The 27802-nt window shown below is 40.3% G+C and overlaps 1 long non-coding RNA gene across 1 annotated transcript in view; it reads left to right on the top strand.

Moving 5' to 3' along the window:
* LOC308471376 overlaps positions 1-26236 on the top strand; it is a 152622-nt gene extending 126386 nt beyond the window's left edge. Inside the window, exon 3 of the long non-coding RNA XR_013982932.1 lies at positions 26146-26236. This is a non-coding gene — a long non-coding RNA (uncharacterized lncRNA). The remainder of the gene's footprint in view (positions 1-26145) is intronic.
* The last annotated feature ends 1566 nt before the right edge of the window (positions 26237-27802 follow it).

Raw genomic sequence — 27802 nt, 5'->3', positions numbered from 1 at the left:
GGCATTATAGTGTTTTAAATGCATAGTATGAAGGTGGCCTTAGATTCCATACACTAGACAGATTCCCATTTGCGGTTCCATCTTAACCCAGCCTCCTATCCCTACTGATATAACATGAAGTTTTATCATTAACCACAAGATAAGCAGGAAGTAAGAACATGGGCTGATCTTGAAAGCAATAAAGTTAATTGAAATTGCCAGGATATTTGTTGAAAGAGACTGAGTTGCAATCGAGGGAACCTGGTCGTTCGGATGGGCACTGATGCGTAACATAACATTGTATAGTGGTATATTCAAGTGCTGTATGGAATAATTGAGGCAGCACTTAAATTCCACAGTAGACAATCAGTTTTTTTTGTGGTGTATCCCCTGCCCTGCATATATCCTTACAAAGACAACAATTTAAAAAATTGGGATCTAAATTCAAAGCACAGCCTAGAGTTGTTAATAGATTTCCACCCTCTTTCTCTCTAGCTTCTTTCCAGTGCATGTGTTCAGCTTGCAAGGAAGGGCAGTCAAAAATGAAATGAGATTTTTGCCACTATTCTCACCCTGCTAATTTGTTTTGAAATACAAAAGCCACATACACATGGGATGCTTAATATATAACAATGAAAAATAAATGACATACATTTTTCATAATGTTTTGGGAACCAGCATAATACCTAGCAGGGCCAACATTTATTTAAAGGAATAAATCTGTGGAGCCCCACTAGCAGATTATATCATCAAACAGAACAAGTTTAGACATAAAATAAAAAATGTAATTTAAAATCAAATAATGTGGCCATTATTTTAGAAATGGGAAGCAAACAAATATAAGGTCCAGAGGATAAATGGCTGAACTGAAATGAATTTGTTCAAGGTAAACAGACTAGCTATGTAATAGTATGTATATGATTGACTGGGTGTACCAGTGAAGAAAAAATGAATATTGGCTTTAGCCGTTATCAGGAGCTCCTATTTCTGCGTCTGGGATCATCTCACATTCCTGATACAATCCCTGTCCCCCAAAACCTGAAGTTTTCACATGTAGATAGAATCAGAAGACCCTGTTTTACAAACCTTGCATTAGAAACATTAATGCATTAATGCAAACTAATGTAATACAAAGCATTTTAAGAGTCAGTGTGTTTAAACACTGGGAGACGGTACTTTTGTTTTACGAGCACACACAACAAAACAAAATGAAATCAGCATACAATTTATTTCCTACTTGGGTGAATGTTTATGCACAAGCTATTGTTTAACAGCACAGGCTGAAAGCCAGCCAGCTGCAATGTATTTTTCTCAGCAGTTGATTTCACTCCATGGATGTGTGCACAGCGCTTGATGCCTTTGGTGACAAATGTGTCTTACGCCCCACAGCCATGCATGGTCCCAGTGTAATTGGCATATACGTTACCCAACATGGTTTAACAATTTCTTTGTTAAATACCTTTTTCTCTGTGCCGATGTCTCTAAATTGAAATCAATGAAGAGAAGCACAAGGGCACCATATGAGTTCTTATGCTTGCAACAAGATGCACCAGGCATTCCAAATGATGCTAGAAGTTTATAAAATGTTTCTAGCTTATTATATGGGATGGTAAAAAAATGTAGAAATATGAACCACCAAAACCAAAATTCACAGTTCTATGGCAGTTATTTTACTTAGTGAGGATATTCGATTGTTTCACAATAATCTACATATTTCTCCTCACAAAAACAACAGCCAAGCCTTGGTCAAATAATCACACAATCAAACCAAACTGGCTGTCTCTCATTAGGTGTTTGTAGAGAACAGAAGTCATTAAGGTCGTTGATGGCCGCTAAATACTTCAAGTCAATGGGATTTGGGTCACCTCCCACTGGCCTAGTAGAAACACTTCTGTGAAGTTGGCTGAAGAGCAATAGAGATTTCAGACATCTGACAAGAAACATCTTTAAATGTATTTCAAGTGTCTGCTGTTGATTTGGGAGGATGCTATTTCAGAAGGACAAGTGTAATGGGTATATGTCTATGGGGCTATCCCTAATGGTCACTTGTCAAACACATTGAGGAGGGCATACCCTTAATGTAGTCTTTGCCCCAAGTGGGGAGAGTCCAAGACTGAAGGTCTGAAGGCAGGGGCGAGCAATGCACTTCCTTTTTGTTTTTCATGGTTGGACCATTTCTGGTGAAGTTTGGACTGGTAGCAACAATTCCCCGCTGTAAGGTTGGTGGGCCCCTCCTCAGAGACTGATGGAATATGATGTACTCCTGCGCGCTCTGGAGGATTTTATAGTGAGAAAACTGATTATCCGTTCAAAGCTCTGGTCATACTACTCTGCATTTTCTTCTCCTCAGTCTGTGGTAACCAATGAATGTGGCACAACGAAAAACATGTAACATCCTGATGTCAGCCATATTGTGAAATGCTATTGGGGGGTGGGGTTGAGAATGACATGTATGTGTGCCATTTATTTATTTATTTGCACTAGCTGCGAATTTCTGGCGTTGTCTTCTCTTTAAAAGGAATGCCTTCAAATGTAGCTGGTACAGTTTGTAGGAATTTGGAAGCGTTCCCAGGCACTAATCTTAGTGATGCTGTCAAAGTTTGATGATCCTGATTCTCATCGTGACTTTGCTATACCCACAATATTCTTAATGCATTTTGAGGCAATCTCCCAACATTCCTGGAAATTATATTTTTTTTCCTGCATGCAAATGAAATGGAGAATATTGCAATTGTTTTGTAGTAGGCACACTACTGTGTTGAGCACAGGTTGGCACATGGTCATTCACTGCTGAAACTTAACCTACTCTAAAATGTACATATATTTAATGGCTGAGCCATAGGCAGCTATGATTTGTCCCCAGCTACATCAGTACCCTTGTGAGAAAGGGAGAGCAGGTCAACCAGAGTGCCCCCCCCCCGGTTTATCCTCCTGTCCCATGAACCTTTCACTGTCAGCTGGTGAAAGCATTTTTTCTCCCAGACTACCTCTGCCAAACAGCCTGAAGCTCTATTAGGTCTCTTTGAGAATATATCAGGGTAATGTGCAGTTTGACTTTTAGACATGGGGTGAGTGAAATAATAGGTCTGATGAACCAAAGTCAAAAGCTTGCTAAAAGTCTAAGAAATTGTTCTTAGGACAAAAAATGTCTTAAGATAGAACTAGTTGCATGCAAACAATCAAACTCACAGGATCAATAGAGTAGAGAAAATAAAACAGGTAAATAAAACACATCAGTGAAACTGTTTCTTAGCAGCTACAATTCTGCTTAAGCAAAGGTCTTACAGTTAGACTTCTTGAAATATTACTGTAAGTTGCAGCTCCCTCCAGCTAGCAATATTCCAGTGTCAACATGTTCTTTTGTGTTTTTTTACCCTGAGATCCACACCATCTAAAAGTCATCCCAAGTAATAGGCTAATTATACCCTCTAGCTACCTTTGATCATAACAAGTTCTCACTCCTGTCATCAACCATGTTGCAGCATTCTGCACTGGTCTTTCTCTGGCTTGATTCAGAGCCCAAAACCTCCCAGAATACCAAGCAGCCACTCTGACTCCACTATGCCAGGAAGGATGCTTGGGAGCAATCATGTCAACTGCTCATTTCATCTCCATAGCCAGACCAGAGCAATGGGTGTGTGTATGTGTGTCATTGTCAGCAGCAGTACATCAAGGCAACTGTTTTGTTTGGCTCTCAGTTCTGAATTTCTGAAGAAGGCACAGAAAAGGCAATATTTGGATTGGCCATGGCGATTTTAAAAGGCATGGATGTGAAGAATTCACAGTATAAATGAGCACAGATACTGAGACTCCCTGCTTTTGCAACCTTAATGTGAATATTCTGAACGGTGAGCTCTGCACGCCTTGAATGAAATAAGAGGGGAAAGTGGGAAGCAGAAATAAAGATCAGAGAGTTCATACCTAAATGATGATCTGATTCATGGTCACATTTACGTGTTCCAGAAGAAGCTGAAAATATACACCCCCTCTATATGTTGGTGCTTGGTTTCATGAATTCTAAACAAAGATGCCTGTGTTGATGACAAGGCTGCTTGATTTTGCTTTCTGTCTGACTTAAATGTAGGCAAAATGTAAAATATTTGATACTAAGTCTGACTACACTTTAAAGAGCTGATTCTACTAGTTGAACTAATAATAATATATATATATATATATATATATATATATATATATATATATATGGTGCTGACTAGATTGACTTGACTGATCATAGCAAACTGAATTCTATTTTTGTAAGGCTCTTCAAGAGGCAGCCAAATAAATAGCTTTTTCCCTGCTGCATGGTTTGCTGTTTGCTTAAGCAAAAATCCAATTTCTAGAGAAGACTCCACGAGGGCTAAATTCCCTGCCATTTACAAGTGTCCCATTAGAGTAGCTTTCTATATGGAAATAACATTCCAAGACAAGGAGAGAAACACTAGGTCTGGGGTCCACTGTTCCTGATGTATTTTATTATTTCTTTTCCATTTGAAGAGTAGAGCTGTGTTCCCATGAGAAAAACACAAAAAAGGGGAGGGAGTAATGTTTGAATACAAATGTCTCAAGGAACTGAAGCATCTTTAAAAGTAAAATCTCTTTCTTGGTATGCATCAAGGACAAGGAGAAAACTGACAGCTTCAGACTCAAGCTGCCTCCTGTTAAAAGCTTTTTAAATTAGGGATTCAATGTAAAACTCCTGCTGGAAAAGCATACATGAGAGGTGCCGAGATCTGGACTTGATTACTGGTGCTTTCGTATATGTAGTGCAATCATTTATTTGAAAACAAGTCCTTTAAAAATAAAATGTTGTGGACTTCCGGGGGCGGCGCGAACGGCAATGGCGGTCCTCTTCTGAACGGGAGAGGAGGCTCCCCAGGCAACGGGTCGTCCGCTACGGCGAAGCGGAGACCCACTCTGGAAAACCCCAGGCGGCAAGAGCCTGGGGTCTTGAGGCTCGGTGGGCGCCTAGAGCGACCCTCCAAGTGCAGAAGGAACCCCGTAAGGGGCTCCGGAGCACGGAGGGGGGTTGCGGCGCTGTGAGCTGTTTCACAGCCTGAGGAGCGAAGCCGCGCTGCTACTGTCGGTGAGCGCTGATCCCTTTTCCTGCTAAATTACGGATCCGGACGAAAAAGCAACTAACTTGTGAGTAAAAGACTGAATCACTTGAATTTGAGACTTTAAAAGGGAAATTTAAATTGGCTTGAACTTGGCTGAGAGCGGAGAGACGTGGAAGCAGGAAGTCCGTCTTCCGCAGCCATTGAACTTGAAAAAAAAGCAATCAGCTGGAGGAGTGGAGGCTGAAAGAAAGAGACTCTAAGTTTTACAGATCTAAGCATCTATTTGAACTTGCATCTTAAAGTAAAGACTTTAAGCTAAAGATTTGGGATTTCTATTTGCACTTGACTTTCCTCCTCTTATTGGATTACAAACTAGAAGGTGAAACCCAGAATCAGGAGCTGCCTGAGTACTAAGGGAGCTGTCAGTACTGCAGATTTGGATACTGTATATTGGAATTTGAAACAATCTGAGGGTATTGAGACCTTTTAAATTTGAAACATTCTTTTTGGAGATAAATAAGCACTGTCTGCAACAAAGTGACCATTTATAAACTCTGCTAAACATTTGTATTTGAAGGTTCTTGGACATTAAATTAGACTCTGAAAGACAGATTAAGCTCCCTCTAGAGGATTGGATTATAACAGTGATTTTACATACACTTTTTACTTTCGATTCCCTTGCTGTTTGCTTGCTCTGGACCTTTCCATTCCCATGGGAACAACTCAGTGTGACCTTGACTGACAGATAACGTTGGAATGAGTGGCACAAGAAAAAGAGGGAGAGCTAAACAAACAACTCTAACAACTCTAACCTCAGCCTCACAGACACGTAGATCATCTGTGCCTACTTTGCCCTCAGAAGTGGAGGGAGAGGGCGAAGCAGAGCAGTTACAACTGGAAGATATGGCCTCAGGAGCATCTGTTTCTGTACTAGACAAAATTTTTGAAAAATTGGAAGCTTTGGACAAGAAAGCAGATGCCCAATCAGCAAAGATTGATAAAAACACAGAATGTCTAAATAAATTAACCACACAAGTGGTACAGAATGCACAAGCAATTGGACAGTTAACGGAGGCCTCAGCAGAAAATCGGAAATTGACTGAGGACACCAGACAAAGATTTGAAAATTTAGAGCAAGAGGTAAGACCACTCACTAAACAAGTCGGGGAACACCAGATTTATCTCTCGATGATAGAACTGCGAAACCGTGAGATCAACTTAAGGATTAGATCACTACAAGAGGCAGAAGAAGGACATCTAACTGAGTTTTTGACCAAAGAATTCTCCAAGTTCTGGAACTTGGAAGAAAAGGACTTTAAAATTGTGTCAGCTTTCAGACTTGGAAGATTTATAAAGAAGGAGAGGCCCAGAGACTGTTTGATAACATTGAGATCAAAGGAGGAAAGGGATAAGATTTTGGGACTACACTTTGTAAAATCACTGGAGGTGTTGGATAGAAGAATTGAAATTTATAAAGATATCCCAAGACTACTGCTTGATCTTAGAGCCGCCTATTCTGAACTTGTTAAACTACTAAGGAGCAACGCAATTCCATTCAGGTGGGAATTTCCCCAAGGATTATCTTTTACCTTTAGAGGGAGAAAGGTCAAAGTGAGAACACTTGAAGAGAGAGACAAATTTCTGTCTACATACGGAGAGGACCTTCAAAAAAGAATTGAACTACCTTCTGGGCCTGAGGCAACGCCAGTACCAACATCAGCATCTGTGGAACCTGAAGACCCTGAGAAGATACCACCCCTTGAAAAATAACCAGATAGTTCAGGATGTCTCTGCAACTGTTGAGCTGGAATATTAATGGTTGTAACATTCCGGAAAAAAGGAAGAAAATATTTCATATATTAAAAAAAGAACAATTGGACATTATTTGTTTACAAGAAACACATGTGACGAGGCTCCATAGAAAAGTGTTAATAAATAAAAGATTGGGCCAGGAATTTGTATCTTCGGACAAAGTTAAGAAGAGAGGCGTGGTGATATATGCAAAAGAGAGCCTGTCACCTAAATTCCTGTTTAAAGATGAACATGGAAGAATTTTGGCTATTGAGATACAATATCAAGGAGAGAAACTGCTGATATTAGGAATTTATGCACCTAATGAAGGGAAATCGGAATTTTACAAGAAGCTGCAGGAGACAATGCTGGACTATCTAGACTACAACAACATCATAATGATGGGAGATATGAATGGGGTCGTATCAACTAACATGGACAAGTCACAAAGTCAAAATGTTACAAAAGACGGCAGACTACCTAAAACCTTTTTTGAAATGATTGACAATATGGATTTGATTGACATTTGGAGGACAAAGAACCCACTAGGAAGAGAGGGAACATTCTTTTCTGAAGCCCAACTGACCTGGACAAGAATCAACCAAATATGGATTTCTAGAGGCCTGGCGCCTAAGGTTAGAAAAGTGGAAATCTGCCCAAAGACCTGCTCCGACCATAATGCAGTAAAGATGGATATGACACTATTACCAACTGGATCCTTCAGATGGAAGATGAATGACAATTTGTTTAGAGATCAGGAAATTACCAAGAAGGCCCAAAAAGTTTTGAAGGACTATTTTGAGATAAACATGAATAATATGGTGGAAAAAAGAATAATCTGGGACGCAAGCAAAGCTGTAATGAGGGGATTCTTGATACAACAGAATGCAGTGAAGAAAAGAACACAAAATGAGAAAAAAGATAAGATTTTGGATAAAATAAAAGAATTAGAGAAGAAATTAAGAGTGAATCCGAAGTCACAGCCAACTCTGAGAGAAATTAAACTTTATCAAACACAATATTCTAAATTGATAAATCAGGAAATTGAATGGAAGGTTAAATTAATGAAACAAAAAACGTTTGAGTCGGCGAATAAATGTGGAAAACTGCTAGCTTGGCAGTTGAAGAGAAGACAAAGATTAAATACTGTTACAAACTTAGAGGTTGATGGAAAAAACATCCAGAATCCAGTGGACATTAGAAAGTGTTTCCAGAGATACTTCAAAAAACTATACACCCAAGGGCCACAAGATGAGGTTGAGATTAAACAATTTTTGGCAAAAAACGGACTATCTAAATTGTCACAAGAAAATAGGACAACCCTGAATTCTAAAATAACACGACAGGAGATCGAACAAGCTATCCAGAACATGCAACTTGGCAAATCTCCAGGACCAGATGGGCTGACCTCCAAGTACTATAAGACATTGAAAGACTATTTGATACAACCTTTGATGGAGGTCAGCAATGAAATTATGGAGGGGAGGAGGGCACCGGAGTCGTGGAAGGAAGCGTTTATCACATTAATACCAAAGTCGGAAGCTGAAAAGACACAACTTAAGAACTACCGTCCCATCTCTCTTTTAAATGTGGATTACAAAATATTTGCAGACATTTTGGCAAATAGATTTAAGAAAGTTTTAAATGAAGTAATTCATAAGGACCAGGCTGGCTTTCTCCCAGGAAGACATCTGTTTGCTAATACAAGGAACATTATTGACATTTTGGAACTTTTGCAAACAGACATAAATACAAAAGCAGTTTTAATTTTTATAGATGCGGAGAAGGCCTTTGACAATATCTCCTGGAAATTTATGATGGGAAATTTGAAAGAGATGGGAGTGGGACGGGGTTTTGAGAATGGGATTGAGGCGATATATTCAGAACAGAAAGCTAAACTGATAGTTAACAATGTGGTTACAGAAGAGTTTAAAATTGAAAAAGGGACACGACAAGGTTGCCCTATCTCCCCTTTGTTATTTATTTCGGTTCTGGAAGTGCTATTGAACATGATTAGAAGGGATCGGTTGGTGGAAGGAATTCAGGTCGGTCAGAAACAATATAAATTAAAAGCTTTCGCAGATGACCTGGTTTTGACCTTGCAGAAGCCAGAGCCCAGTACGAAAAGAGTATTACAATTGATTAATGACTTTGGTCGGGTGGCTGGATTTAAATTAAATAAACAGAAAACTAAGGTTTTGGGGAAAAACTTGACTAATACAGAGTCAGAACGGTTTCAGAATGAGACGGAACTTAATGTGGTTAAAAAAGTAAAATACCTAGGGGTAAACATAACAGCAAAAAATCTAAGTCTATTTAAGGACAATTATGAAAAATGTTGGACAGAAATTAAGAGAGACTTAGATAGTTGGTCAAAATTGAAACTTTCTTTGTTAGGCCGAATTGCTGCTATCAAGATGAATGTATTGCCAAGGATGTTGTTCTTATTTCAAACACTTCAGGTTTTGGACAAAACGGAGTGCTTTCAGAAGTGGCAGAGAGACATTTCTAAGTTTGTCTGGCAGGGCAAAAAGCCCAGAATTAAGTTTAAGATATTAACCGATGCAAAACAAAGAGGGGGCTTTGCCCTGCCAGACTTAAAGTTGTATTATGAAGCCGCAGCGTTCTGCTGGCTAAAAGACTGGCTACTTCTTGAAGACACTGATGTGTTAGATTTGGAAGGGTTCAACAATACCTTTGGATGGCATGCATATTTATGGTATGACAAGGTTAAAGCAAATAAGGCCTTTAAGAACCATATTGTCAGAAAATCATTGTTTAATGTCTGGACAAAATATAAAGACTTGCTGGAAAATAAAACACCAAGGTGGCTTTCACCTTTGGAAGCCAAGGCCCGAAAAAGACCCAATATGGAGGCTAAATGGCCAAAATATTGGGAAATACTAGAAAAGGATGGAGACAATTGGAAATTGCAGAGTCTGGAGAAAATGAAAGACAAAGTGCGAGATTGGTTACATTACGCTCAGATTAAAGAAGTTTTTAAAAATGATAAGAAACTAGGGTTCCAGGTGGAGAAATCGAAATTAGAAACAGAATTGTTAGAACCAAAGATTAAGGTACTTTCAAGGATGTATAACTTGCTGTTGAAATGGAATACACAAGACGAAACGGTTAAATCGGCTATGATAAGGTGGGCACAGGACATTGGGCATAATATCATGTTTGAGGACTGGGAGAGGTTGTGGAGTAATGGATTGAAATTTACTGCATGTAACGCCCTGAAAGAAAATGTAATGAAAATGATTTATAGATGGTATATGACCCCAGTCAAACTTGCTAAAATTTACCACCTGTCTGATAATAAGTGTTGGAAATGCAAAGAGTGCGAGGGAACGTTCTTCCACCTCTGGTGGACTTGCCCTAAAGTGAAGGCGTTCTGGGAAATGATTTATAATGAACTGAAAAAGGTATTTAAATATACCTTCACTAAGAAACCAGAGGCTTTCCTTTTGGGTATTGTCGGCCAAGGGGTGGCAAAGAAGGACCAGACATTTTTTATGTATGCAACAACAGCAGCAAGGATACTTCTCGCAAAACATTGGAAAACTCAAGATCTACCCACACTGGAAGAATGGCAGATACAACTGATAGACTACATGGAACTGGCTGAAATGACCGGCAGAATCCGTGACCTGGGAGAAGAGAGGATTGAGGAGGACTGGAAGAAATTTAAGAACTATTTACAAAAGTATTGCAATTTGAGTGAATGTTAAATAAGATGCTAGATCAAAATAACTGAGCACCACTAAATTTAGAAGTTTTTAAGAAAATAAGTAAGACTGTGAAATTTAGCTTCTTCTGAGAATTATAAGATTAGGAAATATAGAAGGGATATAAGAATTTAAATAAGATGATAAATTGCTGACAAAATGTTTTAACGATGAAAATGGGAGCGGGAGATGTGAGGAAGTCTAAAGAAAATGTGAAAATATGTTAAGATCAATGTTACATTGTTTATCATGTTTATTTTTATTGTAAAACTTAATAAATTGCTTTAAAAAAAAAAATAAAAATAAAATGTTGTGATGGTATGGCAGTTAGATGTTCATGGTTTAGCAGCAAAAAAGACACATACGTATGAGTTACCAATGTTATCGTGTGCCAAAAGCAAGTTAAATAACAACAGCTTCCCTTGAAAAAGCATGTATGTGCATTTAATTTAGAGCTAAGACAAGATGTATGTAACATCCAGTGTCTTCCATCATTGCATAATTAATACTGAAGAAACATGTTTTCACAAGTCTGTTGTGACTTTTTTTTAACAATGCTGTCTGCTTAACACTGCAAGTCGCACTTAATTGGATGTGCTTTTTTAAAAACATGTAATTCTTTTTTCTATCTTTTCTTCTTTTCTTTTCTGGTGAAGGAGTAACTCTACAGGCTTCTGGGAGCAATTAAAAGAAGGAGGAGGGGGGAAAAAGTTCACAGCCCAAAGGCATCCCCTAGCCTAGAATTCTTAAATGGCATGTCCTTGCCAAACAGCCACCTGTGACAGAGGAAGTGGGCAAATGGGTCCTGTTACTTAAACATGCAGCAGCGTTCCCCCAGCTTCATTTTTCTTACAATGGATTTCTGGGCTAAGGATATTCATTCATTCAAAAAACAAAAAACGCAGCTTCAAAACCATTGCACCATCAAGTGCATGAAGCCAAATTCATGGGCAGAGAAATCCAAAATGCTGGAGGGAGGAGGGTTCCCATATTTCAAGAGATAAAATCTGGACAGAAAAAGTTGTTGAGTTTTTTTAGGGCAATCATACAATAACTCCTCCACTGCCGCCAAGGCAGAACCACCCACACCAGAGCCAGAACCATCCGTGCACGGACACACACACACACACACACACACACACACAAACCCAACAACCCCAAATCCAGGACATTTGCTTTAAAATGTAAAATTTCACCCCCCCCGATGGGTATGTAGGACCCCCCAAAGAGGACATGTTCGGGAATTCCCAGATGTATGGCAACCCTAATACCCAAGGCAGATGGACTACCTTTTCCCTCTTTTATTTTCAGTTCCACATACAAGTATTCTCTCTCTCTTAAACCCCTTTCCCCTCCCGTAGACACTGGGGGCGGGGGACTAATTAAGCCAATTCCAGGACTGGCAATGTTTCTTCCTCATTCAGGAGAAATATTAGGATAATGGATGGGATGTAGATCCTTCCTCTCTCCACCTGCCCCCACAGTCTCACTGGGAAGGCATCCAATGACAGATCTCCCTCTCTGAGGGCAGATCTCTTTCACAACTCTCTGAAAAAGAGATCTAACAGATCCTATAGTCCATCAGATGCCAGCCTCAGATGCTGAGTGATTTCTAGGAAGTACTAAGGATGACTGAGCTGAAACTTAACATTGTGTTTAAGACTGCTTTGAATGCCTTCACCTACATTTTGGCATTGCAAAATACTGGAACATGGCTTCTTTCTTGATGCTCCCCAGATCCAAGCAGCCTCTCCTGAATTCAGTGGTGCATCTCAAATGTTGCAAAGTGGCCTCCTTTATTCTCTTATTCACCACCCATTCTCACAACCATGTCAGCCAATTACACCCTGAGATGATCCTTACTTGATGTGTATCCATAAATGGTAGGTTCCTGAGTTTAGATTTATTTCATTAAAATAATTATATCCTACCCTTTGTCCCAAAGCTGTCCAAGGTGGCAAACATCAGAAAGATAAAACAATGCAAATTAAAATAATATAAAAATTTCAAAACAATTTATAAAGATGTAGAACACAAGGAAGCATTTAAACATGTCCTCACAGTTGCTAATTTCAAAGTTGCTGTGACCAGTATCTTTCAGCCATCAAAAGTGTAGGAATACAGAAATGTTCTTAAATTTCTTCGGAAAATCAACAATGACAAAGACAGGCACATCCCACCGGGGGGCGGGGGGGCGGGGCTGGTTCCACGAATGTGCAATACCACTGAAAAGGCCCAGTCATGAGTCAACACTACCTGGGTAGCAGCCACCTCCAACAGGGCAACAGGGACTATGGTGTTTTTAGGATATATTGTTTCGTTTACATTTATTTACACCCTGAGAACAGAATGGAAGGACTCATAATATTAACACTTCAGGATATTGCTTTCTTATTAGGTGTTGGGTTGTTTTGTTTTGTTTTGTTTTGTTTTGTTTTGTTTTGTTTTGTTTTGTTTTGTAAGCCCACAAAAGCTAAAGCTTTGGATCCAGCACACCAAGAAGGCAAGACCCTCTCTCCACAGGTTCCAGTTTACCCAAAAACCACACACTCAAAAAAACTCAGCCTATTGTTCTCTTTCCTAGGGTGACAAGGCTAGTTCAGCAGGTTCTTCTTTGAGATTCTAATACAGAATCACAGGTCTGGAAGGGATTCCTATCCAGACCAACTCACCAATCCCGTAGCTATATGGTAATGATGAAAGCAGGCATGGAGTGTAAGGGCAAACCACACCAGCCCTCCTAATATTTAAAGGAAGAGTTCCAATAGATGATTTAGTTTGTTGTTGTTTAGTCGTTTAGTCATGTCCAACTCTTCGTGACCCCATGGACCAGAGCACGCCAGGCAGTTCTGTCTTCCACTGCCTCCCGCAGTTTGGTCAAACTCATGCTGGTAGCTTCGAGAACACTATCCAACCATCTCGTCCTCTGTCGTCCCCTTCTCCTTGTGCCCTCCATCTTTAGCTATCTCCAATAACCAGTGGTCTTTTTCTAGAAAAAGAGGTGCTGGAATTCACCTCCTTTGTTCTCTTATACAGTGGTACCTCGGGTTACATACGCTTCAGGTTACAGACTCCGCTAACCCAGAAATAGTACCTCGGGTTAAGAACTTTGCTTCAGGATGAGAACATAAATTGTGCTCTGGCGGCATGGCGGAAGCAGGAGGCCCCATTAGCTAAAGTGGTGCTTCAGGTTAAGAACGGGCCTCCAGAACGAATTAAGTTCTTAACTCGAGGTACCACTGTAATGGCAATGGCACCCACCTGAGAGGCACCGGAACTGATTTCCGGTGAGTTCCGGCTGAAAACAAGCCCTGCCAATAACCCACAAGCTTAGGCAAACTAAAGTTTTTCAAAACTTAGAATTCTTGAAGCAGATTATTTTAAAATAGCATTTGGATATGTCATATGCCACTTACTGGCATATCCTGAAACTTATGCTTAAGGCAGTAATAATAAATAAAGCAGTGTGTTCACCTCATTCCAAATACTTCATTTTTTCAGAATTTTATAGTCAAAAGTTTAAACCTATTTTAAGAACCCCTTGCAAATAGCCCTTTTCATGATGACTTTTTGGAAAGGATTAACAACGTTTTAAATATAGCTCAAATATGCACAATGTTTCAAGAACTGTCATTAAAACACAAGAGAGTATTATCCAAACGATATCAAATCAACCACCATGCCCTTATTACTGAACTTTCTTGGCAAGTATTATGAATTGGCTTCAGGTTGCTGCATACATACCCCATCTGTACTGCTTCTGCTCAATAACGCATTCAAACTGCCTGTGAGTATTATGAGATTTAATATCAGCTTGCTGCGGTTAAAGCAATAAGTAAGCTAACTTCTTTACAGTTAAATCTGGGCAGCAGTGACTTCCTAGTTATTAACCACCCAGTGCTATAAATTCAGCCTGAGCTATATATTAACTCACAGCTCCAGAAACAAGGAAGGAGTTCTTAGCACGCTTGTTTCTGTCAAGTCCAATGCTAGTGATTTTCTCAGGAGCAAAATGGATAGACTACAACAATGTAGTGTGTAGCGTTCTTAGCTTACACAATGGTATGAAACTGAAACAAACAGAATCATGTAGTTGCCAAAATGCTCTTTAAAATACAAAGATATATAAAGTAATTGTGTATGTGTGTCCATTACTATTGCTTAGCTGACAGCAAGACTTCTGTTAGCAGATCAACAAGGGAAGAGCAATTTCCAACCTTCCCCTCTAGCTATCAACTTTCAGATTTCATAGCTATCAACTTTCAGATTTGAAAATAAGGGATCAGCAGCCTCGAAAATAAGGGATCAGCAGCCTCACTTGTCCCAGGGTCAGTCTATGGGATATCTAACAATCCGGGATAGCAGCGGGAAGCAGCTGGAAATGGCGCTGGAATAAGGGAATTTCCCGCAAAAAAAGGGAAGGTTGACAGCTATGTCCATACCTGCCTCCTCCATCTTCTCAGAAGTGTTCCCCAACCCTCTGAAGCAGATTTGGAGAGGGTGTGAGGAGCTGTAAGGAGAAAAGGTACAGGTGGAAATTACTTCCCTCTTCATTCCACTGATGTTATACCCCTGGATACAACCGTTTTTCATCGGAATTAGAAAGAAAAGAAAAGAAAAGAAAAGAAAAGAAAAGAAAAGAAAAGAAAAGAAAAGAGCCATTCATGAAAGCAATCAAGACTAAGGGCTCATCCAGACTTCTGCTTGCCCCATGTCTAGAAAGCACAGTTTTCCACTTCTCCCACCCCTTCCCCCAGGAAAACTTGCTATGTAGTGCTGAAGCAGAGCAAACTTCAATCCACGGAAAATCCAATTGACATTTGCTCAGTGGAGGCTCATGGGAACAAATGAGTCCCGTGAATGCAGCAGAACTCAGATTCCCATAAGCAGTCTCTAGAGCAGAGCACAGATATAAGTGAGGGTGTGCCCAAGAGGAAATAAATGGTTTTGGGTTACAACAATCATAATATTGTGATACAATAATATCTACATACTGATTCACGTATACTGGCCATGCTTTAGCATCACTTCTACGTGACACTGCCAGATGCTTCCCCCTCCCCTCAAAATTAGAGGTAATTCCAAAAGCAGGTTGCAATGCGACTCCCCACTGAGTGTGTCTGTCTTCTCTGAATAGGGACCATAATCTGTGCATACAAAGGCATCTAAGCACACTGTGATATTGTAGTACATAAACTGCACAGCAGGTTGCTATACACCACATAAAAATCCTAAGTCCTCATTTCTGCAGTATGGGTGATACGGCAAGTTCTGTATTTGACCACAAATCTCCTTCATTTTTGCCAGTATATGTGGAATTGGAGAGGATCAATAAAGGGAAAATCTCTCCAACCAGTTTTTTGACACCTGCCCTCAAGGTTACCGTTGACAAAATCCCACTCAGTGTAGGCAAAGCCTTGAGACCAACAATTGGTAAATGTTTTGGGATGCATAGCATGCTGCCAGTGCATCTATCCAACCGTGTAGAAAATCCACAGGATATAAAAGAAAGCCAGCTAGGTGCACGCTGGCCTGCTATTTTAAAACAGGTCCGCAGTACTTTTCTCACACAATGCAGTTTGTCATTGAACTATAAATTGCCTTTTCCTCAGTCACTCTCCAATATATTATATATATTGTAAGAAGGCGTAATAATTTATACAGGAGAAGCAAGGAACCAGGTGGTAATGTGGAGCTTGTTTCACTTTAACCAAAATGTGAGTATATAATATTTTCAAAGGCCCCAACCACTAATTTTTAATCTGTCCCCTCCCCCTTCAGCTGTTGACTGGAAGATTTTCACAACTGTGGATTGATAGAATTGCTTCAGACATCCCGTTTTTATAAGGCTGATGCTCAAAAGCATTTAACAAAGTGTAAGGTGTGCAAGAACGCACATAAATATATGTCAACATTCAGTTTCCGCATTTGTGTGAAACCCAAAGAAATGAAAAGATCTATATGTTTCCGAATTCTTTACTTGCTTAATAAAGTAAAAAAAAGGGGGGGCAAGAGATGTCAATGCACATCATATTTTAAATAAGATTTCAATTTCTTGCTATGATTAATGTGGATCCGATGGAATTTTTTTTTTTTAGCAGCTTTACCAAGCTGTTTATGGTCTGGCATGCTGCCACAGAGTGATCTATAACCCCACACCTCACTATTATGCAAATATCCATTTGGCAAGGAGACCTGAGACTTCAGAATTTCTCTAAGGACAATCATATCTTTCAAACTCCTTAAACCAAATTATATTTGACATTTAATTTTAACCCACTTATCCTGAAAAATAACTTTTAAAACCCCTCCTGTGTAAAGCTGTTAATGCAGCAAGTACATTTTATTTTAATTCTCTCTCCCCCACCACACCGCCATTTTGCTTTCTGCAGTTGGTGTCAGTGAAGTTAATTCAGTGGTGAAAAGTATATCTTTTTATTGTACTATTCAGAACATTTAAGTTAAATGTTAATTCTATATAAAATAAGTCAAAATGTAAAAACACAGGAAAATTCAAGTTCAGGTTTATTTTAAAATCAAAATATGCCTGAAAAGAGCGTATCATATGCCTTTAAATATGTTGTATGGAAAAGTAGTGCTTCCAAAAAGGTTGATTTTAAAACCTCAAGTATAGATGCTGGTCATTGAAAGCAGGAAAGGTCAATTTATAAAGTATTATTTTATTAAAGGAACACAGGGTGCTGTAACAAATCTAGAGAACATAGGATGTGACCAGCTCCAGCTTCTCTCATTTCACCATAAGGTCACCCAAATTCTCTCTTCTACACAGTGGTTAAATTATAGGACCTCCATCTTCCTTTGTTGGTGCTTAACCTACTTGGTTCATGCTTATTTACAAGAATCCCTGAAGCACTTTTAAGATACAGGGTAGACCTACTTGGTCAATTCTATCCCTCAGAGAAGTACAATCATCTGATGGGAAGAGATGATGTTGCCCAGGCTTGCCATCTTCCATGACCTGGGTGGGGTAGATCTCAAGTGGGGAACCCACTCTACACATTAATGCTCCCCATGTGATTGAGATCCCGGCACAATCAGTATTCTAAATAAGGGGTGGGGAACCTCTTTTAGCCCGGACACCTTCTGGGGGTGCTGGAAGGTCCTGGCAAGCAAGAAGCATTATCAGAGGTCCAGGACAGATTCCAGCCAGGCAAAAACACGTGAGGTGTGAAACAGGGGCCACTGACTTCGGTTGGTCACCGTCAAGGGGCCTGGTAGGAATTTTTTTCCACCTGGCAAATTGGCACCAGCCATTTGGTTTTTCACCTACCTCGTAGCAAATCATCACAACTTCCTCGGCATTGGTGGTTAGGCATTGGTAAGGGTATTGTTATGCAGATGAGTGGGGGGGAGGAAGCGCCATCACCTTCCCCCATATCGAAGGGTAGTCCGGTAAAGGATTCCAGGGGGCGTTGCCCTGTCCGAAGCCTATGGAGGTGTGGGCCTAAGGCACACCCCCTGAGCAGTGACCCCGGGGGATCTCCTAGTTGACGTGCCTCAGCAGGACTCCCCCTACTGGTAGTTAACCCTTGCCGGTCTTCTAGCAATCAGGCTGAAACCGGTTAATCAATAGGACCAATGCCTAAGCCAATACTGCTCAATTCCTGTAATCAATAAAGTTGTGGTCTAATTTTGTCCATTAACCTAAAATACTGGTGTCCTGTGTCTTTATTTCCACGAGGGAGGCGGGAACTCGCCACGCAACGAGTTCCAAGGGGCAGATAAAGAAGCATTTTGGCTCTGGGCCTGATGCTCCCCATCCCTGTTGTAAATCATATGGGGAGTCTACATGCACAGAACAGGCCCCACATTTCAGGCCTTCTCCATTTGATGCATGGAAGGCAGCAGGGCTGGGCAATGGGGTTGCAAGAAAAGGGGGCACAGCCAGTGAATGTGGCCCTACTTGCCCTCCTCATAAGATGAAGGTGAGCACCTATACAAGGCTGCAGCTTAATGTCCTTGACACCAAAGAAAAGCAATGTGGTATTTTGCTTGATGTGGACCAAATTGTATTAGACTAAAAACCCTTTCCACCTGTCTGCAGTGCCATGTCTGCGGGGGTGACAAGGAGGCACCCCGTGGGGGCTCACGGTGGCACAAGCAGCCATCGTGCCGCTGCAGCTGCATGTGGAGGATCCTCCGTTCATGAGCAGAGGATCCCGGCACCGTCCGTACAGCAATGGTGCGGCAGCGCCCGCAAACTGCTATGTACAGCGCATGTGCGGCACTGCTACGTACGGTGCATGCATTGTATGCAGCGACACCACACATGCGCCCTACATAGCGATGCCCAGGGTGTCACGACACCTTTGTTCGCCCCTGTGGACAAGGCTGGATTTATCTCTCTTTCCTCTTGGGCTCCTGTTTACGTAATGAACAACTTTCACTACCCTTGCTTTATCAATGAGTAGAGCAGGACTGTGCTTCTGATTGCCCCATGTATCTAGTTTGGCCTGAGTCATTATTCTTAAGAACAATTAAAAGGCCCCATGTTTATGCCTAAGCAAGCAATCCTTTTGCTTCAAATGTGAAAAACCCAAAGGGGGGGGGGGACACCACATACCATCATGCCACTTTGATATACATTGGTGCTAGTTATTATAAGGGTAAGAAATAAAACAAGCACAATGACTTACTTTTAAATGCATGGATTTAATAATCTTTGAATATATCAAGAGCATGCTTGTGAACCTTCATAAACACTGCCAACCTGCTGTTGAAACACTGCATATGCCTGCACACTTGCATTTAATATGCTGCTTATGCAGGTATAAATGTGTTCAGGAAACAGAGACCTCTCCAGGCCCTGTAGGGAATAGCAGTGTTTGGTGTTATGTTTGCATCAGCTCTTATCGATCACATATATAAAACAGTCCTTCACCAGGTTCCCGGCAACAGCCCTGAGTACCTTGCACCTTATATAAACTTAAGATGGCAGGGCCAAGCCTAGTTTTGCAAAAACCTTTTGCAGCTGGAAGTGGATATGAAGCTTGCATCCAAGGGAAATGTCAAGATTTCAAATTAGCCTTCTTTTCAAGTCAGAAAAGAAAGCCAGAAAGAAAATAATTCATGTATTCATGATAACCTTTTCAGTAACCTATCATATCCACTTTAGCTCTTTATCTGAGTTGTTCCCTTTTTTTGATAGATGCTTGTGACCCAGAATCAATCCACCCACCCACCCACCCATCCAACACTGAGTGATGTTGTGTCATGAACCTCAAATAGTGTAGGATATTTTGTAAGGATCACAGTGCCTTACAGGTATCAGCAAAGGCTTGGAAACAGTAGTCGAAAACCCTTAAGCAATCAAAGACTGTGGAGGGAAACGTTTGGTTTTCTACATTGATGTTTTTGCTGCTCTGCTTAAACCGAGGCAACGTGCTCACTTTGTAACTGCAATATTTTTGGTTAATTCTACTACCGTCCTTGAGACACCTCGCAAACATACACTTCTAGTTATATTGTTATATACGCATTGCTTATAATGAGCATCTTCACAAGGATGCATCATTTTAAATAATATAATACTTTTGTTCAATCCACGTTAGACAATGCTGTTGTAAGCTTCAGCTGGTAGAAAATGTTGCAGCCCAGCTTCTGTTAAATGTTAGTTACTGAGTAATCCGTTTGCCACTGCTTTCGATCCATAGGTAACACTGGGGAGGGGGAAAGAGCACTAAGAAGACAGAATGCATTTTGAGGGGGCAATATTTGTCCTGAGATGATTTCTAAAAAATAATTGTGCTTCTCACATTGATGTCTGCTCTTCTAAACATGCTGGGATGTGTCCAAAAATGTCCCTAGAAACTGAGATCCACTAAGCCATGGTTCTTAACATGGGTCACACCCCCCACAGGGGGGCAATTTGATTTTTAAGGGGGGCAATTTGAGAATGGGTTTATTAACAGTTAATGGCATTTAGCCTTCCTCCACGTGAATAGGAGTTCACTTTTTGAATAATAATTATTATATGTCATGGGGGGGGGGCGTGTCAGGATTTTAGAGATGCTTAGGTGGACATGGCCAAAAAAAGATTGGGAACCACTGCTGGAAGAAAAAGGGAGGGCAGGCAATTCTTGCCAGTTGCCCCTGCAAAATCATCATACCACCTCCCACACTGTTCTAGTTAGTTACCAAACTTTCTGGAACTATCCTCCTGGAATTTTTTGGAAAGAAGATTTTTGTGTGTGGTAATAGTTCCACCTTGGATGCAACTATTTCCATAGCTGTTTGGATTAAATGTGTGTGTCCCCCACCCCATTTCACACTGATTTGATGTCTGAAAAATGCTGCTAGCAGAAGCAATAGCAAACCAATTCCTAGTTCAAATATCTCTTCCCTGAACTTGCAGTAGATGGCTTTCATTAACTCAGTATTCACACTGTCTCACTGTGCACAACTCATCCACCCTTGAGCTAAATTGCCAGGGCTGGTTGTTGTTAAGTATTATGAAAGACAGAGGCTCTTTGGGTAGGTGGTTCCTATATACGTTCAGGAGATAGGCAAGTTACCCTTTATAGCTAAGGTCACACTCACTCTGAAGGAGCAGTGACGGAGATTGGGGTTACTCCTGAATACATCTCCGTCATGAGAGGCTCAAGTGTCCTAAAAACGCATTTTACTACCTCTGTCTGATTCGCCAGCTAGGGCCATTCCTGGACAGGGAGAGCCAGACCACTGTAGTCAATGTGCTGGTAGCCTTGAGGCTGGATTCCTGTAATGTTCTCAGTGAGAGGCTGTCCTTGGGCTTGGATTGGAAGCTCTGTTGGCCAGACTGCTGGTGAGGGCACATGGCTGAGAACATCTGCACTGGCAGTCCATCCACTATTGAGCCTGGTTCAGGTCCTTGTATTAATTTACAAAGACCTGAACAACTTAGGTCCCAGGTATCACCTGAATCTTTATATCCCAGCTTGATCATCAAGATCGTCTACCAAAAACTTTAATGCTGCCAAGCTTATGCAGGCAATTAAGATCTTTCTGCAATAGATAGCTGATGATCTCCAATATTAATTCCCCCCCCCCAGGTTTTTGTTCTGTAAATGTGTGGTTGTAAACTGCTTTGCTTTTTTATGAAACGGTGATACCCAAACATTTTTTATAAATAAAAGAAATATAAATGGCTATGATGAATGGGAAATACTTTGGAACTCTAATACTGTGGTACCTCGGGTTACAGACTTCAGGTTACAGACGCTTCAGGTTACAGACTCCGCTAACCCAGAAATAGTACCGTTAAGAACTTTGCTTCAGGATGAGAACAGAAATTGTGTGGCGGTGGCATGACGGCAGCAGGAGGCCCCATTAGCTAAAGTAGTACCTCAGGTTAAGAACAGTTTCAGGTTAAGAACGGCCCTCCGGAACAAATTAAGTTCTTAACCCGAGGTACCACTGTATAGGAACATCACCTCTTCATCTCAAAAGCCTTATTGGTTTTGTTATCACTCCTTATGAATGCTTGCAAAATCCAAATGGCATAGGCTCCCATTCTGAAGAGAGAGAGAGAGAAATGAATGGCAGGTGGGAGCCTTTGTTCCCAGACAGACATGCAGACTGGGAGAGTATCCCAGCTCACAGGCAGGGAGGTAGGCTGGCTGCAGAAGTTAAAATCACACTTCTGAGTATGCTCAGAACTGTTGCGGACAATTTTGCATATGGATTGACCCACTGGATAGCATATAAAAACAATAAAGGAGTCAATGAATTAAAAAATACACAGGTGAAAGAAGAAGTGATGTGACTGGAATATGCTGTCCTGATGCTAATTCCAAATATTAAACTGCATGATAAGCCCATCATTAGAGCTAAGCAAATAATTCACAGTGAATAATTTATTCAACAAACTCTGCTTCTTTTTTTCCTGTATACACAATGTCCGTGAGTAGATTGCAATTTCCCTGAATTTATTCATGATTCACTTTTACGCAAATGCTTGTGAATCTGTTTTTTTAAACTCAAGGGCTGTCCATGAGCAAGTCTGAGTATTATGAATTGGAGTGTTGCTGGTTATGAAGAGAGATACTAACTGGACTTATTTCTTCTAGTTTTCAATTAAATTAATTTGCATTTAAAAATACAAACTAAAGTTAGAAGCAACTAATTAGACTGGGAATCCTACTTAACTCAGGTGCTTCATTTAGGTTGCAGTACTTAATATTAGGGGCCCAAAATATAAGGGTTATTATTGTTTTATTTTTGTTTAGCTAATTCACCATCTCATAGAACCTCCTAGTGGTGCACCAATAAAACTGCTAGCACATTTACAAAGCTAAGCAGCATCTGGTAGAGTTTAAAATTAGATGGGAGACTACATGTAGAGATTCCCGGGTTGCTGGGGTTTGGATTAGATGACACTTGGGGTGCCTTTCAACTCTATGATTCTGTAAGTCTTACCAGTGTTTGAGCCTAAATTCTTACTTGTTTGGGAAGGCATGGGTAATTGTAATCTATATAGAAAAATTGTTTTCTGGAACATTTACTACCTTCTGTCAGCTTCTAGAGAGAAATGAATCTTAGAATCCTAGAACTGTAGAGTGTGAAGGAACCCCCAAGTCCAACCTCTGGCAATTGGAATTGTCACACAAAAGCAATTACCAAGTCTGTTTCCTTATTCAGATCCACCTGAAGTCAAAGAACCTGGTTGAGATAGATAGCTCAGATGGTTAGAGTGTAGTGCTGATGACACCAAGGTTGCAGGTTCATTCCCCGTATGGAATAGCTGCATATTCTTGCACTGTAGAGGGTTGGACTAGATCAGCCTTTCTCTTTTTCAAAAAAATAATAATATTTATTAGTAGTTTTCAGAATTATAAGAAGAAGAAAAAACATTAAAAAACAACACTATAATAGACAAAAAAAAAGAAAAAACACAAAAACCAGTAGAACAATACAACAAAAAGATAAAAAGAAAAAAGAAGACAACACAAATCCCAAATTACGTATCTAAAACTTCCATTTGCTTGTTTCATTGACTTCCTCACACCTCCCTTTTTGTATTCTAGTTTAATTAGTTATTTCAGCAAATTCTTTCCATCTTTCTCAATTTTTGTTAAAAAAATTATCCTAACCTAATTTAATCTAATAATTAACTCAACCAATCCTTTCCATCTTTCCCTGTATTCTATTATTCACATTACCTTAATTAATTTAACCTTATCTTACCCTAAAACACCTTAAAGCTTGAATCTTAGTTATCAAATATACATTACTCCTGATATCATTTCTGCTAAAGTCATATAGTTTCATTCCAACATTTTCCCTAATATTCATTAATTTTTAGCCAATTCCCCAAATAGAAAATTTTCTTTATAAATTTTCTTCCAATCTTCATCCAACGTCCCTTCTTCCTGGTCTCGGATCGTGTCAGTCCTTACTGTCCATTCCATCTAGTCCATCAACCTGGAAGCCTTATGTCCGAGGCCCTTAAGTCTCTTCCATGTCCCTTCTGCAATTCTTCTTCTTCTTGTTTATACTTGCCCTTTTCCTTGTCTTTTGTTGGTCTCTTTCTTAGTTTCTTTCCTTTCTCATTGAGGGGTAGGCCTCTGGGGGATTCCAAGCCAAAATTGTCTCCATCTCCCTTCATCAAACCCACCCATTCCCCACAGTCCCACTCCCCACAATCCTCAATATAGTCCAAAAAGTATTTAAAAACATATTCCAAGGTCTCTCCAACGTTGGGAACCTCCTCAACTCCAGATGCCCCCTGGCCTACCCCAACTTCAATCTTCAATGACAGCGGCTCATACTCCTGTAGGGCCTCGGGACTCTCCATTTGTATTATTTGGGGTGCAACCGCGTCCTCCTCCATTATCTTCTGCACTTGCCCAGTCAGTACAGATTCATGAGTTGGTCCCTGGATAATTTCTGTATCAATATTCCCTGTTTGCCCACAGTTATTAACTGCAACAGTCAAATCCATTTTCTCATTCATCAAGTCCATCTTCTCATGCATCTGTTCCAGCAGGGCACTTGTCTTGCATAAGGCAAGCACCCATTCTTCTTTCCAACTCATCTTTAGTCAAGGTCAGAAAAGCCTGTTCCCACGGTCTTAATCTCACGTCTGTTGAGCCCTCAAATGTACTGCAGCAACAATTTGACAAGCTCCCTCTAGAGGAGGCAATTTCTATTTGTATCCATTTTTTTTTAGGCAAGTCCAACAAAGGAAAATTACTTTCGTTTTTCAGATATTTTGTTTCTTTAAGATGCAAAAGGCAACATTGGAATCAGCTTGTTTCTCTTCTTTAGCTATCTGTCAAAATATTCCATTGACAGTCAATGAACCTCTCCAACAGTTTCTGTCTCTGACACCCCGTTCCCAGGTTAGAGACGGTGGAAACTTATCCTTCTTCACTCCCTCTCCTGCTAGGGTTCCCCCCCTTTTCTCCTGCTTCCAAGGGGGTTTCAGTAATTCTAAATGAAGGAAATTTAGACTTTTTTTACAGCTTTCCAGGCTTTAGCTTACAAAGTTTTTGCTTTAGTCTATATACAAAAAACGGAAGGCAGACTTCCTGTTTTGAACCTTCTTGCTTCGTTGCCAAATTAAGAAATTTCTTGATCCAATTTTCCGTTTTTACTCACGGGTACTTGTTTTAAATCCAACTGTCCACAGGAAAAAGTCAGCGCTCTCCGGCAATGGCTGTGCGGCTTCACTCCGTGAAAGTAGCAGTCAGTTCGCAGCACCGCGCTTCTCACCCCACTTCGCTCCGGAGCCCCTAAATGGGATTCCCTGCGAGTAGGGGGGAGCTCCTGGTGCCCTGCCGAACCCCACGTTCCCAGGCTTCCTCCGCCTGGGATTTCTAGCGGGTCCCCACCTTGGCCGCGGTGGGAAGACCCAGTTTCCACGGAGCCCGTTCCTCCGAACGGAGGAACTCTGCCATTCACCGATGCCGCTGACCCGGAAGTCCCTACATCAGCCTTTCTCAATCTGTGGGTCCCAGATGTTGTTGAACTATAACTCCCATCAACCCTAGCTAGCAAGGCCAGAGCTCAGGGATGATGGGAGTTGTAGTCCAATAACATCTGGGGATCCACAGGTTGAGAACTGCTGGACTAGATGATCCTAAAGTCCCTTCTAACTCAGTTCTCTGATTCTCTGACTCAAATGTTCATCTAGCAAACCCAAGTTATATTAAGCAATAAGACAGCAATATGTCCTCCAACATTACTACTGTGTACATCTGGAATGATCCTTTTATTGGTTCTTTATATCTAAAGCTGGCAAATGGTGAGATGTGTAGAGATTCAATGGAGATCTCTCTTTCTCTCTCTGTTGTAGGTCATGTACTTTACATGCCAAAGGCAAGTTTTAAAAGAAGGAGGTAGCAGGTACACCATCTGCCTGAGATCCTGGAGAGCAGATGGTAGAGTAGATGACACTGCGTTAAATGGACCAAAGATACAAGGCAGCTTCCTATATTAGTCTAAATGTCCTAGAAGGTGAATTGTGTATTTCTTTCTAAAAAAAAAGGTCTGTCTTTTACATTTCTGATTTAAATGAATTTTATTCTTCTCATTGAGTTGTGCCTACTGATGTCCAATGATTGAATACTTTTGTTTTTATTCAGCAGACTTTCATCAACAGAATGAGGAAGAAAGGCATTTTTCATATAGTCAGCCTCATCCCTGAATCCCCATCACCCAATCCTCTACAGACTGTTGGAGGAACCTTCATAACACAGCAAGGGGGTGGTTCAAGGAGGGTGGGCAAATTGGTGAAAATAGCCTTGCTCTCTCTGCTGGATCAAGAAGCCTTCTATAGTGGACAAACAATATATCAGATATAATCCATTAAGCTCATCAAGGCTTTCTTTCTTTCTTTCTTTCTTTCTTTCTTTCTTTCTTTCTTTCTTTCTTCTGGTTTAAGAAATTACTTTCTACTTTCACAACTATTTTTAAAGTACCAAAAATTATAATGAAAATTGCTTCAAATGTTACAAATGTGGAATTGCATTTTAGTCCCTAATGTGTGAAAAGATTCCAATTCTCTTAATTGATTTCTTCAAATATTTAATACTGCAAATTTGGCACAACTATGCTGATTAACTTTGTCCAACTCAAATGGGATCTTATAGATTCTATCAGAGATTATTCAAATTTCAACTCATGTCAAGCCCACATTACCTAACTAATCTAACATTTATATATTTTCATATATATTCCTAACCTTATTTTTCAGAAGCCAGAAGAAGAAAACCTTTTCAACACTCTGCAGCATCACATCTATGAATGATGCATAAATCATTTAACACTTATTTTCAGGGTATATTATCTCCTGCCAACTCATTTATTCTCATGCTGATAATCTTGCCTTAAAAGTCTAGTGTTCTGAGGTACTAAAGCATTTCTGGAAGCAATCACATTTGTGGTAATTAGTCAGCTGAATAGTCATGAGGAATGGGATACACTTCTTCATCCTGTCAATTCAGAGCTCCAAATTGTTACCACAAACAGATACCTTATCTCACTCTTGTTGGATGCCATAAATACGAATTTAGAAAGATAATCTTTAGCTACTATTTCCTATAAATTGCTTCACTGGGTTGAACACCACTACTAATGTATAACAGACACAACTAAACACATAATTAATCATATACAGAATGAGTCATATACCGAGTAGTTACATTGATTTCAATGGGTCAGATATAGTATGGCTAAGAGTGGATATCTATCAAGGCTTATATCATGATTTCCACTCCCACCAGCAGAAAACGCAATAGGGGACTTTCCCCTGATTCTCCCTCCCACAAACAACAACACATGTTTCAGGAGACTGGGGGTTCTTTTGGCTCAGTGGGGAGGTGTAGCACTGGGGACTTCAGGATGAATTGACAAAATATAAAACACCAAGTGGCACTCAAGCAATAAAAAGAACAATTTTCTTGCGGCATAAGCTTTCATAGACCACTTCATCAGATGCATGAAGGATTTGCTTAAATTGGCAGACATATAGACATATGGTGAGGGCAAGGGAATGGAAACAAGTGAGGTAAGAGCAAAATGAATCACAGAATTGTATTAATGCTGTCCTGTACAGGGATCAAACCTGCAACACTGGTGTTATCAGCCACCACACTAGCCAACTGAGCTATCGCTAAAGATAGTGACATCTACATAAAAGCAAAGCAACTACAGTGTCAGTGTGATGTAGGTGTCAAAACTAACATCATGGCATTAATAACCTAAATCAGAATCACAATCACTCAAATAAGAAATTTGAGT

Source organism: Podarcis pityusensis (genome assembly GCF_964106645.2).
Source record: "Podarcis pityusensis genome assembly, chromosome: 2".
NCBI classification, from domain to species: Eukaryota; Metazoa; Chordata; class Lepidosauria; order Squamata; family Lacertidae; genus Podarcis; species Podarcis pityusensis.
This window is presented reverse-complemented; position numbering and strand designations above follow the sequence as displayed.